The sequence below is a fragment of the Salvia splendens genome, chromosome 11 (assembly GCF_004379255.2).
Source record: "Salvia splendens isolate huo1 chromosome 11, SspV2, whole genome shotgun sequence".
In the NCBI taxonomy this organism is placed as follows: domain Eukaryota; kingdom Viridiplantae; phylum Streptophyta; class Magnoliopsida; order Lamiales; family Lamiaceae; genus Salvia; species Salvia splendens.
Window position 1 is genome coordinate 32,154,526 of NC_056042.1, and position 15,571 is coordinate 32,170,096.

At 33.3% G+C, this 15,571-nt stretch overlaps 1 pseudogene; it reads left to right on the plus strand.

Moving 5' to 3' along the window:
* Window positions 1-8,949: 8,949 nt before the first annotated feature.
* LOC121753813 lies at window positions 8,950-13,632 on the plus strand (annotated as a pseudogene).
* Window positions 13,633-15,571: the final 1,939 nt, after the last annotated feature.

The window sequence follows — 15,571 nt, forward strand, 5'->3', positions numbered from 1 at the left end:
TGATTGGGTAGGGAAAAATGCTCTGGGCTGTGGAAGGCATTTTTATTCTTTCAATCAATATATTTTTCTTGAAATAACTAGATTGTAGCACTTGCACGCCTAGGGGTGTGCATTCGGGTTTCGGTTCGTTTTTTTGCCAAAACCGAACCAAAACCGAAAAATCGAATTTAGTTCAAAATCCAAGTCGAACCGAACCGAAAAATCAAAAAATTGAAAACCGAACTTAAAAAATCGAAAAACCCGAAAAAAAATTGAAAAACCTAAAAAAAATAAATATAATATAAATATATATTTATATATGTGTATTTTATTTTATTTTATATATACTAATAGAATATTTATATATAATATAAAATTAATAATACATATAATATATATTATATAGTAGAATATATTAAAAGAATATATATATTATATATAATATAATATATTAAATTAATAGAGTATATATATAATTCGGTTTTTCGGTTTTTTTCTTTGCCCGAACCGAAAAACCGAAATTTTTTATTTTTAAAACCGAACCGAATTTCAAAATTTCGATTTAGTTCGGTTCGGATATTCGGTTTCCGGTTTTTTTTCTCACCCCTACTTGCACCCAACTACTTAAAACAAATAAAATAAACTTTGATAGGTTGGGTTTGGACCAAAATTTTGGGTCCCAAAATCTGCTGACAAATTTATTATTTTTTCCAATGATGCCAACTTTATTCATATCGAACCATCAACTTTCAACCTGGGTTGTTATCCTAGATCTTTATTGCTATGAACTTGTCCCAGTCATATGGTATGAAGTTATTGCACTTATTGAATAAATACACCTAGCACTCATCCTATATAGTTATTCTTCATTATCACCAATTTATATAATAAAGTTATGAATGCATCGTGGATTTATATAATCAAATGGCATTAGTTTATATTCTTATTTGTTTGTTATCATAAATAAGACCAATATATATGAGTTATATAAGGTATTTCGCTGTTAGGCAGATAAAATAAAATAAGGTCATGTTAGGCCATAAAGCCTATCTCAGCTCTCTGAGGTCCGAAGCGAATTAGTTCAAAAGGGTGGATTATTTAACAGCCCAAAAGAGTGAGATAAAATATCATGCAAAATATTGATTTCCCGTGTATTTATAAGTTGAAATAGTTGCAATTGGAGAGTTGGTATTTATAATTTTTATTTTCAATTGTAGTTCATATATATAATTGTTGGAGGCTCTTATAATTACGTAAAATATTAGTATAATATTATTTACTATATGAAATATGCATGTTCAACTTGACTTTATTGAAATAATTTTTCAAAAATTAAATTGTAAGTAGGGTGAGTTTGAAAAATACATACTATATGTATATAAATATTTACGATAGACATGATTAAAATCAGGCTAGAATTATAATAAAAATATAAGGTTATGGAATTGATAGGGTTAGGGTTTAACCGATGGCTCTAACTCAATCCCGTTTTATTTTATGGTGGGCCAATCGTGGCCTGATCTGATCCGATTTATTTGACAATTCTAATTTTATATATACTCCTATTACATTTGCCAGTTCAAATTTTATAGGGATATTGTCATAGTGATCTCTAAAATCACAAATTTTGGCTGCAATTTTATATTGCACAAGGACTATAAATTTTATTAGTATATGTTAATTGTTATAGTACACTTTACGTAATACAATTTTCTTGAGGCTACTTACTAAATATTTATGTGTGATTTGTGAAAATTGTATTGCACACAATACTTTTTTAAGAAAAGTTAAAGATAGCTGTGATAGTGACTTGGCATGATATATTCATTTCGTTTGAACATAAATAAATCTTACTTCAAAAGTGAGATTCCATACCCTCTTTTGCGGAAATCTTATTAAATGAAAACTTAATAAAAAAAAGTTGATAGCCTGAAAACAATGAAGTGCCACCATTTTCAATCATTTATACTCCATAAATTTAATCGGCCAAACATTCCTTGAAGAAAAATACTGTACAAATAATGCAAAAAAAAGGGCAGTAGTTTGAGTGGTTATGACACCACAATTTTCTTGAATTATAAATCACTTTGAGTCATTGATTTCTAATCTATCACATTTAGTTGTAAGTGTTACTTAAGTCAAATGCCATCGAATTTTCCAACTACCAAACTTTTAAGATTTTGACCCATCAAGGAAGTGCATGCATGTGTAGTGTAAAATTTATGAATCAATTTTCATTTGCTATACATAGATATACTTTATATATTCGTCTATATATATGTTTTCAATTTGAAATTAAGGCAAAACGTCAAATATTTCACAAAATATAGATCAAATTTTTGTCCGTTCCACTCTTATCAAAAATAGAATTATAAATAACGAAATTTGACATATTTTTTTATTTATTTTGCAATGGAGAGGTTTGGAAATACATGTGCTACGTGTATGAGCTCTATAACACATGCATCGGCGGATCCAGGTGGGGTCGCGCGGGGTCGGCCGACCCCACCGGCGGTCCATCGAACACTGCCGGAAAACATCATCTTCGACCTTTGACCTGGTGCAGTTCCGTCTCCGACCCCACGGCCAGCTTCAACTCTACCCGAAGCCTTCCGCCTTTTCCAAAAACTAAGAGGAGAAATGAACAATACTAATAAGAATAGAGTAGAGATAGATAAGGGGAGGGGTTGCAGAAGAAGCTGATGTATTCTCAACGAAGAAGATGAACAGAGAGGTTAATATTGATTTTTGGGCTGAGGAGTGGTTAATACTCATATTGATTGTTGGGTTAGAAAATCTATAAGTAAAAAATCTAATTGATTGCCTCTGGTCACTCGCCGTTAATACTGTTTTTTCATTTAATTCGCCTGCCAATAATTTTCTAAGCCATGTAGTATTAACTTTTTTTCTCCTTAATTTTCCCACAAATTTACATAAATTCCTAATTTATTTAAGTTTATTAGTTTAAAAAATCAGTCAATACTGTCTTTTTAAATAATTTTATCTTTATTACAAGAGTTACAACTTTCTTTATAAATAAAAATTCTATATTTCTACCCAATTATTATTTTGATTAAATAGAAAGTTATAGTAGGAGACTAAGATTAAGATTTTTGAGGGGCATAGGCTTTGCACAAAAAAAATTGGTGCGTTATTGATATTCTTTTAATCATGTTTTATTATTTTTTTACTTTTATTTTGTTTATTTGACCTAATTTTTATGAATATAATAATTATATACTTATGTTTTTTTATTATTGATTTTAATTACCATCCATATTAAATTAATGGATAAATTTATTTTAAAAATATCTTGAGTTTGTATCTGTTCTCATGAGTTTTATCTGTTTTTCTGGTGCTAATGTTGAACACAATCAACGACTGGAAGATATGTTTGCAATTATTTCCAATGATAAAATTTCGGCCAGCTTCAAAATATGAATATTCGTAAAAGTTAAAAATATGAACTCGTAAAAGTCAACTATCGTGATAAAATAAAGATAATTTTATTTGTAATGTATTTTTATAATATATATAATATTATTATATTAATTATCTCGTCCGACCCCACGATTTTTAAATCCTGGATCCGCCCATGAACACATGTATATATATGATGTATATATATGTGTGTACATAATTGTATAAATTAGTTTTGATTGGAAAGGAATGAAATCTAAACTAATTGCATGTTGTTGGCAAGTCGTCTAGAAATTAGTTGGATAGAGAAGTTATGATGAATCTATATATAGAGATATTTTATTTTGCCATGTGATGAATCTCTTGCTTAATGTGTTATATACATTTACAATATGACTAAACTTAGCATCAACATTTGGAAATAATCTTCAACTAGTTTGCATTTCGTCCAATTAGATAATTTGATTTTTTCGACTTTGCCTTTTGTTTCACTTCATTTCTTAGTGCTAGTCAAAACTTATTTACTACTAATATACTCTTTTTAAATTTATATTAACTCTTTGGTATTAATTGATCGACAAAATAAATATAGATAAATTAAGGAGTTTTCGTGTGTATAGTTTTCTTTTTCCAAGGATTTTTTAATCCACGTGAAACATTAAATTTGGTTGGTATACAACTCAGTATCAAAATAATAAAATTAACACTTTAATATGTAAAAATAATTTTTTAAATCAATATTCAAAATCAAAATTAGCCAAAGTTGCGTTTTATTATACTATCTCCAATTCTATCATATATACATATATCTCATTCAAAAGGTTATAAATTATAGATAGAATCACGTAATTTTAGTATTTACATATTTTGTCTTTGTTTTATAAATTACAGTATTTCAAAGGAGTATATTATAGTTACATTGTATACCATATTCACCAATAGCAAATAGTCCTATATAAAATATATAGTAATTATTTTAGAATAAGAAAGATGTCATTCGACAATCAAATTAGATTAGAGTTTACAAATTCATAATCTCGAGGAAGTTTCTTGATTAAACAAATAGTGGCCTAATTTTATGCCATTTAAATAAATATCGTAATTCATGTCATATAAATTTTTATTATATTTAATTTGATATACATCATTGAAATGTTTATTTATTTAGGTTTGTTTGGTAAGATACCTAAATTGAATATAATAAAAATCGAATCGATTTACAAAATTAGTCAAAACTCATAAAATCGAATCGATTTACAAAATTAGTCAAAACTCACAATTTACATTTACTATCACAATAAGGTATAATCGCACTCCAATAATTAATTTATGTTAATTAATTGACGGAGAGTAATCTTTATCCCATCTCACACATACCCATTGAATACAAATTTTATTTCGTTTTACATTCATACTTTCCAAAAAATGACGTTATATTTTATAAATGATATTCGAAACGACAAAATGGAACGTTAAATTATATGAGTTGAATATTTGTTTTATTATTATGTTTTACATTCATGCCTTCCAAAAATATTGATATTAGTATTACAAACTAGTAAGTAGATTCGTAACGTGCAATAACAAAATGAAATATTAAATCATATGAAGATCTAAAAGAGGGTTTTGTTAGAAGATATATAAAGCATCAAAAAGTAAATCCAAAGTTAAGGGCAAACAAAATTAATTATTGGATTGTCACGAGTGCTTAAAAAAATATACTCCTACATAATTAAGTTCTACGACATACTATTATAAAAATGTATTGCACACATTTGTCATATGCGTTTTTATATTTAGAAGAAATTCTTTAATTATAGTGATGCTTTTCTAATTTTACAAATTGGTTGATGATGACTTTTTTATGTTATCAATGAGCTCCACTCGACAACATCTAGTGCCTCGTTTTTAACTACTACTATATGAAAACCAGGGCAGTTGGAAATACTAATTTATTATTTCGTGAATATATCAAAATAAATTTAATTGTGAAATACAGTTTCACAAAATATTAAGACATGTTTAGTTAAATGCTAGTATTTTTTTTTTGTTTAATCGATGATAGTTTACAATATACATTTGACTATTTAATCTAATTAAAAAGATTGTAAATAAAAGAGTAAAAGAAGAAATGCGTGGAAAGCAAGGGAGAAAAAAGAAGAGGCAGAAAGAGACTGAATGTGACGATGCATCCTATACACCAACACAAACACATTCACACACTCATATATATATAGGTTTTAATCTATGCAAAACTAGATTTAAATACAGAAACGCAGAACAATATCATGCATATGGCATGTTTAGGTCATTGTTAGTTTATGTTTAGGTCATACTAACAAAGCATGACCTAAAATGATCTTAACATGACATTAAACTCAAATCTTATAATATGACCTAAAACTGCTTAATTATGATCTTTCGTATTTTTGGTTAATTATTGACCATTAGATCATCTAATCCTAGGGCCAAGATTTGGTCTGCATTTCTGGATTTAAACACACAAACACACACAGCGGTTAAAATTTTCTTGTATTTTAGTGTATATATATCATTAAAAAATGTCAGTGTATTTGCAAGAACACATCCCCATATACTACTAACTTTTAATTTCATCAGGTAAGAATTTCCATCCATCTATATTTCTGATTTATAGCTTTTGAATAGTTACTATTTTTAATAGTATATGTTTGTTTATTAAACTTTGGCCAAATATTGACAAAAACTCTTAGGCCATGTTTGGTTGGCGGGAAAGTAAAGTTGACAAAGAAAATGATTTATGGGAAAATGAATCTCGAGAATATGATTTCTAATAACTTTACTTTCCTGTGTTTGGAAAATATCAAGATTTGAAAGTATATATTTGATTTAAACACTAAACTAAAAATATACTTATCATTTTTTATTTATAAAAAATAATAATACATATTATTTAATAAACTATTAATTACAAATGATAATAATTATATTATTTTATTTATTATTACGATGGATAGTTTAAATATGGATTATACATCATAATATATAATAATATAATAATAAATAAGATTATTATTATTATTATTATTATTATTATTATTATCATTATATTTACTTAATTTTAAATTGAATAAATTTTATAATTTAAAATTTCACTACAATTTTATTGTTAATTACTAATTTATAAATTAATAATTATTATATTATTATATAATTATAATTATATTTAATTATTGAATAAATTATTATTATTATTATTATAAAAATAAAAATAAATACTAATAATATAGTTATAATTATGATAATTTGAATTATAGTTATTTATTATCCTGAAATTAAGTATGGTTTATACTTTTAAATTATTTTTAAACATTGTAATAAATAATAACAATAATGATAATAATAATAATAATAATAATAATAATAATAATAATAATAATAAACTGTACTATATTGCATTAAATATGTAAGAATCCTAAAAGTGTGAAAAAGAATACCTAAGAAAAGTTAGGATTTAGAATCCTGTACTAACTTTCCTGTTTCAGGATTTTGATTAAAACCGAAAACAAACACATGAATTTAAAATTTAAGGAATCAGATTACTTTCACAGACAGAATCCTGACAACCAAACATGGTCTTAGTTTCAAACCTAACCTAATAATAAATATTGACAAAATAATAACTAATAGATGATTTTAATTCCGAATCTAATACAAGTCAAATTTTCGGTACCTTATTACTAGACTGGAAATAAAATAACGCGGCTTTTGTTTACTACGATAGTCCACACCATTAACCAGATCGCGGTAAATAAAGCCGCGTCATTTTCTGTCTTCTGAACAAATAATAAGGTGCAGAAAAAATGACCTAGATTATTATTAATTAATCTGATTACATGCATTCATATGATTTCTTTAGATATCCTTAAAAATTACCCTTGCATTCTTAATAATTTTTTGTAACGGCAGCAATTTGATTAACCGTAGCTAGAGACCTATATACATTTTTAAATTTTTTTGGGGTTAAGTACCCTATTAGTGGCATCATATTAGTAGGTCCTAAGGTATTGCATAAATAATGTGAGAAATCTATTGGGGTCAAAGTTTTACAGCAACTTTAATTTTATTTTTAAATTTTTTTTATGTCCCATACATCGACAAGTTCATTAACTAAAGTTAAAGACCATGACTTAGTTCGCTAGGCGTAGGTGAATGAAATAATATTTGCCAAGTAACAAAAGTGTTGTAGGGGGCAGAGGTGTCAATCCATAGTTGGTTAATAATTAAAATGTAAATTTTATACTACTACATTGATATGTGTTCGATTTCCAAGATAAAATAATACCAAGATATAATATAGCATTGAGTTGTGAGATTATTTTAGTTATATGAGTTAGCTATGACTAATTATTCTATAATTATCCATTTAGGATTGAGCTGTGAGATTGAATATCAAGAACCAAACACACTACAAATTTAAGCTTGAGATACGATCTTGCAAACCAAATACTTCGGTATGACTAATATTATTGATAGTAATACACAATATTTCTGTCTATACGTACAACTAGAGAATTAAGATGATTCAATATGGGTAAGACTTGAGGGACATAACGAAATATCTACATCATGTAATTAAATTTGTTATTGTTTTTTATTTTCTTTCATATGTACACTTAAATGATGTATAAATAATGAATATATATATCACAACTAAGTGTGGAAGATATGTATTTATATCATGCTATTAAATATATTAGTTTTTTACTAACTATCATAAAAAGAAAAAAAACATTATATACAATATAATATACCACCTTACTTGACATTATTATACTACTAATATGCTTATTAAATTTTAAAAAATTAAAGAAAAATTTAAAACAATTAATTGGGCAGTATGAGTGATACACTGAAAAATGAGAAAAAAAATCTATAGTGGGTAAATGTAATGTCATTATCACCATCTCAATACAAACAAAGACTTAAATAGTTTATTAAGGAGGCATAGTTTTGTTACATCTATTTAACTCCAAAGTTTAAGTTGAGACACATCTATCAGTGTCTAATAAAGACTTGGAATAGACCAAAGAGTCGGTCAAAATATATTCTCCCTCACTAAAAATACTCCTTCGTTCCATGATAAAAATCTCATTTCAATAGGTACAAAATTATAAATCTTACGAGTATTTAGTAAATAGATCCCTACTCAGAGAATGAAAAATAGATAAATATAAAATAGAGAAGAATAGAAAAAATCTAGTAAAAAATTCTCATGAATAAAAATAAGACTATGTGAACGAATAAAAAAATACAAATTTTAATGTGCAACTGTTAAAATCATAAGAATAAGTGGATGTAGTAGTAGAGAAAAAGATAAAGCAATTTATAATTTAAAAAAAAACTAATTTTGATTGGCAAATTAAAATTAAAACTAATTTCATAGATATCGTTAGAAGTTCTAATTATTAATATACAAAAAAGTGCAAAAAGGTATTATTAGAGAATGATTTTTGGATTAGTTAAGATTCCCCAACACTTTTTCTCTAAATCCAATTCAGCCAGATTGAATTTGCCCAAGAATTCCTCTCTCTCTCTCTCTCTCTCTCTCACACACACACACGCACATACTTTCTCTTTCTTAATTCTTGCAGCAAACCCATCCGCACCATTGTTCATATTTTTGTTCCTAAATTAGATGGGCTGCTGTATTGCGGCGTCTGACATTCAAAGAAGAAGAAGAAAGCAAAAAAGGTGGAATCTTTTGCATACCCATAACGCGTTCTTGAGCTACAGTGGGATCTCTTGATCTTGAAATGCCGATAACAAGAGGGCTCTGGGTAAGTCTGTCTCTTTCTGCCGGAATCAAAATGTGAGGGTTTCCTCAGATTTCACGTCTTTACACTCTCTGTGTGTGTGCTCGCTTCTTGAATTGTGATGATGGTGGCTGCTGTTTCTGGAGCAGCTTCAACAACCGACCCCCAAAACCCCAAAACCACTAGGCCCCCATTGTTGCCCTCTGAAAAAGATAACAGCAATGGGGTTTCCAACAATCCCAAAAAGCCCAAATCAAGAATTGTCTCTTCTAGATACATGTCCCCTTCAACATCCAATTCATCTTCACTTTCCTCCTCATCTTCCTCTTCTTCTTCTAGAAGGTTCCCCTCGCCTGTGGTTTCAAGAACCCCACCCTATGGCGAATACGCCGGCATTAGCCTCTAAGAGGTCTGTTTCTGTAGACAGAAGGCGGTCTGTGGCTGCCAGGCCTCTGATTCCTGATTTTGACCCTAAGAATGGTGGTGTTTCAGCTGCCACTAAGCTTCTTGTGACCTCGACTAGGAGTTTGTCTGTTTCATTTCAAGGGGAGGCGTTTTCGTTGGCCTATTAGTAAGGACTAAGGTGGCTCCTCCTTCCCCTAATTTGAGTAGTGTGAGGAAGGGGACTCCGGAGAGGATGAGAAAGTAGTACTCCTTCAAGGGGGAAGGCCGATGTTGTAGGTGGTCAGGTAGAGGGTTGTAAGGTTGCTGATCAGCACAGGTGGCCAGCTAGGGCATCGGTTGATGAATCCCCTTTTGAGGAGTATGGATTGTAAGTAGCAGTGTTGAGGAGAGCAGTACCCTGAGTGGATCTGGGAATGCTGTTCGATCACTACAGAACTCAATGATTGATGAGAGGAGATCTTCGCTAGGTGGTAGGGCGAGTCTTGATTTGGGCCACTCTGAGCTTTCTAATGTGGCTCAACAATCCCCGTATGGAAACTCAGTTAATAATGAGGCGTTGATGCCATGTGACCTCACCATGTCTGATTCGGATAGTGTCTCATCTGGCAGCACTTCAGGAGTTCAAGAATGTGGCCCTGGTTCCCAAAGGAAAAATGGCCCTCGTGGAATTTTTGCTTCAGCTAAATTTTGGCAAGAAACTAACAGCCGGCTTAGGAGACTGCAGGATCCCGGCTCACCTTTATCTACAAGTCCTGGTTCTAAACTGATTGTGCCGCCTAAATTGAAAAAGTATAGTGGTAACAATTCAATTATGTCATCCCCAAGAACAATGTCGTCTCCTATCGTGGTGGTGTTAGGGCTGCATCTCCTAGCAAGCTTATGACACCAGTGAGGAACGTCTCCATCGAGGGGATATAGTCCATCTCGCATCAGAAATGCTGTTAGCACCATTAACAACCAATTTTCACTGACACGCCCTCGGTTCTTAGTTTTGCTGTTGATGTACAGAGAGGGAAAGTTGGGAGAGAAAAATCTTAGATGCTCATTTTTTGAGACTTTTGTACAATCGGCACTTGCATTGGCGCTTTGTAAACGCTAGAACTGAAGCGGTCTTGCATGTACAAGAAACGCAGTGCAGAGGTCAGAATCTTCTTCTTATACTTTTCTCTGTTATTTCGTTTCATCAATAGATGTCCTTTTGTTTGGACATAAAACATGATAGATATGGCTTAATTTATGAAATGACAAGAGGAATGATAAAACGATGGTGTCTCTTAAGCTCTCAATAGGCAGATGGAACGATAAAAGATCAATGAACTGTTTGTAGTTATTTCCTTGTAGATTCTGTATATTATTCACTTGCCAACAATGTAGGGCGTATAATAGGCTCTGCATTATCTTGTGACAAATATCAGAAATGCAGCCAAAACAACCTACATCGGACATCTTATAATCCCTGTGCACGGGTGCTCTTAATGATATCTATCTGGAAAAAAGTTGTTTTGCTGGCTTAAAAAATCTTATATGGTGAATAGTAAAATATCAAGAGGAAGAGAATACTTGTTTGTAAAACTTGCTTTATTTACATGTAATGCTCCTCTATAGGCTGTAATGAATAACAGACTAGTTTAGAAATCTTATAATACATGTCTATCATAGAATCAAAATTGACTAGATAACGAGAACATAGCTTAAATGTGAGATTTTACTGATAAGTAAAGACCGGAGGACTGACGAACGACAACATAAACTGGAAACAAACTTTAAGACTGAAAGTAAACGAACAGAAACTGTAAAGCACTGAATGGAATTAATCGAACTGAAGGAACTACAAGAAAATATTCCTCACGCAGGAGGCCATGGTCTAATACCGTATTACTGTTCTATCTCTGATCTTTTCCCAAGATGTTTTGTCTCATCCTTTATATAGGAAATTATAATGAATCCTACTGCAATCAGAAAAGTAATCCTAATCCTAATAAAAAAAATTAACTAATCTTGGAAATAAACAAGATAAAATCAAATCCTACATAAATAAGGAAGTAAATCACAAAGATAAGTATGCAACTTAATCATAAGATATTTATGCAGATTTGCCTAAGTCATATATGGGACCTTATCTCATCTGTGTCAGTTACACTCTGTGGGTTATATCCTTGTTTTTTTATCTCAAATATTTGGATTGGTGCTATATGTAAATGTGCTTATTCTGGCTTGGATGATGGTGTTGCCTTATGAGGCATCATCTTTAATTAAATGACTGAAAGAAATGTCGAAAGTTTGAAAAAGGGCATAAAAAAGGATAGTGCTGGTTGAAATACCAAGTAGTTGAGGCATTAGGTTAGAGAAGAATGATCAATTTATATGTTTTCAAAGTTAATGACAAATCCTATGCTGTTGAAATACCAAGTAGTTTGAGCTTTGAGGCATATCTTCTTGGAGGTTTTGAGTGTTTTCCCTTCAGTTATAGGGTAGACCAAATCTAGTGTAAGGGATTCCCATCTTGGAGTATGATGATCAACTTTGAGTAATTCAGAAATTTTGATTTTGCCTCCCTAAAATTATATTTAGCCTCTGAAATTTATTAGCTAAAACCTTCTGACTTCACCAGAAGAATCTGTGGAACGCATGGATAACGAGCTCAGATCTACGTGATAGTGTCGCTAAAAGAAGACACAGATTGCAGCTGCTTAGACAAAAGTTGAACTAGCTTCCATTTTGAAAAAACAAGTAAGCTCTATTTACTGTTTCCCCATTCTGTGTCATTTATTGATCATTAGCACGTTTTAGCTGTGATGGTGTACATGTCATGCCTGGTAAATTATCTATATGTAGTAATACTTATCATCCATTTCACACGGTCCCCAAATCGACGTGTATGTATTTTGCTCATGGACGGTGGGCACCAAATAAGTAGGTCATCTTGTTTTCCATATATGAAGTGGGGTTTTTTTTGTCTCGTGCAATTTAGATGACCTTTTTGGAGGATTGGGCATCTTTGGATGAAAACCACTTGATTTCTGTGGTCGGAGCTATCGAAGCTTTGAAGGCTAGCACTCTTCGTCTTCCAGTCGGTGGAGGAGCCACCGTATGTAACTTGGTTATGCATTTATTGTGTACGGAACTTTTGCATTGTAGCTTGGCCAGTCGAATCACAAAATGAATTTTTTGGCAGGCCGACATCCGAAGCTTGGAGAAAGCTATCGGTTCAGCTGTTGAAGTCATGCAAGCAATGTCAAACTCAGCATATTTGCTTCTCCCAACTGTAATTCCCTCAACTCAGTACTCATACGTTGTTAAAAATCTGACATTTTAGCGATTCAAGAAGTGTCGAAGAAGTTTCACGTTTATGTCGTATGGGTGTCAGGTCGAGGAAGTGAGTTGTTTAGTGAGTGAACTGGCGAAAGTAATGAAAAAGGAGAGAGCTTTGCTTGAGCAATGCACAGACTACATTTCCCTTTTAGAAGCTATGCAGGTATGAACCCTTAAACCCGAATAGTCCTGGCCATCGTTAATCGTTGATGATTCATTCCTGTGCTAAACATCGCAGGTTAAAGAAAGTAATCTAAGAACACACCTAGTACAGTGTAATAACCGTGTACGGAAGAGCATGTCCGAAGACATATAGAGCTACTGATTGTATCTGACTGCGCATTCTACGTGCTAACTGTGACATCGGTCGAGCTTTTAGACCTAGTGGGGGCAGCATCCGTGGTGATCGAGACAGGCCAGATGACTGACGAGTGACGACTAATCTTCGGAGGCATTTTTTGGTGACACATTGGTTTCTCCTGTTGTCTACCTCAAAGGTATCTAATATTACAGTGTTTTGTCTCACTAACTAGCTAGTGCACACTTCTCTGTCTGTTTCTCATGGAGAATGTGGAGAAGTGTTGTATATATATAAATGTAATATTCTAACTGTGTATTGTTGTTAAGAAATTCTTGGTTAGTCCGAATTGTATATGCTACTTTTCATTTTGCATCAAGTAGTTTAATATGGGGGAATTCAAATTTCGTGAATGAGTAATAATTATGTAGTTTCCAGAAACTGGTGAAGACAAATAGTAAATACTTTAATTGGGTTGGGTTGATGGTGGTCACCACTAGGTCCACTGCTATAAGGGATGGGTGAGTTTAAATTTGTTCCTTATGCACTAAAATACTACCCCCGCTCCTTAGAGCATCCGCAGCGGTGGCGGTTGGCGCCACCGCCGTCCGTGCCAGCTGCAAGGCGAAGGACCGCCACCGCTGCAAACCGCGCCGCTGGCACGGCGCTGCTCGATGTATCGAGCACGTCCGTGCCAGCGGATGCACACGTGCGGTCCTCCATTCGCCAACGGCATAGCCGTTGTTTCAAACATTTTTTTATTTTTTTTTTAAAAAAATCGGATTTTATTAAAAAAATCGATAAAAAATAAAAAAAAAATTTCACTTCCCCAAAAAATTATATCCGTTTATAACCGTTTTTCCCCACTTTTAATTTTTTTTTTTATTTTTTTTACCCCAAAAATACACACTTTCATCTATAAATACCCCCAATTTCACTCCAAAAAATTCACACTTTCACTACACAATTCTCATCATCAATCTCTCATATCCATTTCATCTTTTCCTTCACACCCTACAACACCACTATGTCCGGTAACGACGACAACCCAAGCGGCTCTCACGGTTGGAACCCCGAATGGTTCGGTTCGCAACCGTTTCATAGTCCGGAAACGGAATATTCGGCCCCTCCTCTCACCCAAGATTCGGGCGTTCCGAGTGGCTACCGGCCATACCCAATCGACGATCAAGGTGCCTCCGATGGGCGCTACGGGTGGACACCGAGCCTAGGCCTCGCGCCCCTTCCCAAATGCCGAATCCTCCATCTCGCGCCGGTGTCCGCACACCGTACTCACCGGCGGAGATGGAAAGATTGTTCAAGGCGTACTTGGAAATCTCCGAAGATGCGGTGGTTGGAACGAACCAATCCGGCGATCACTTTGGTGGCGCGTCTCTAGCCGGTACAATGCACACCGGCCGCCGGGAACGATCGAGCGCAACGAGAGTATGGTGCGCAACTGCATCGGCCGAGCCAACGAAGAAATTGGCAAGTTCAACGGCTATTTCATCCAGGAGTCCCGGAATGCCGGGAGCGGCCGAAGCGAGGTCGACATCATCACCGCCTCGCTGAGCACCTACCAATCCATGAACGGTAAGTCGTTCAAATATCTTAACGTTTGGCAGGAGACGCGGACGCACCCGAAGTATAAGGGAGGCATAACATCCTCCTCTAGCGGCTCCTCCAAACGCTCACGGTCGGCATCCCTATCCGACCCGTGAAGAAGTGACTAGCCAACTCGCCGAGCTAACTTGGGTAGCCCCGATGCCCAACCAAGCGGTTCCCGACGCCGACCGCAAGGTAGGAAGAAGGCGGCGGCCGAACGACGTCGCGCCGCGACTCCATCTGCCCCTGCTCCCGAACCCGCACCCTATGTTCCACCTCCACCCCCGAACAACTCGTTGTGGGCCCTTTTGCCCAACTCAATATGGCCGATAGGTCAACTATGACCCCCACGCAACTTCAAACGCACGAGTCCATGATATTGGGTCTCCAAAAACAATTGGGGTTGGTGCCGCCGGATGCGTAGTCTTCCTCGGGTATATTAGCCAATAATTATGTAATTTTTAATTTTTAGGAGTTTAATTATGTAATTTTTTAATTTTTAATTATGTAATTTTTTTATTTTTAGGATTTTAATTATGTCTTTTTATTTTATTTGTAATTTGTTATTTTTATTGTGGTTTTTTTTATGAATTTTAGTATTATGAAAATGTTTTTGTGTAATTGAATTTTATATTAATTGTGCTCGTCCTTGCGGAAGAGCACAGTTGTGGTGTTGTGCTCTTGCCAGAGAGCAGGCATGATATACCCCGCCGGGCCCACAACGTGCCGTTGGCAAGAGCACGGTTTGTGGATGCTCTTA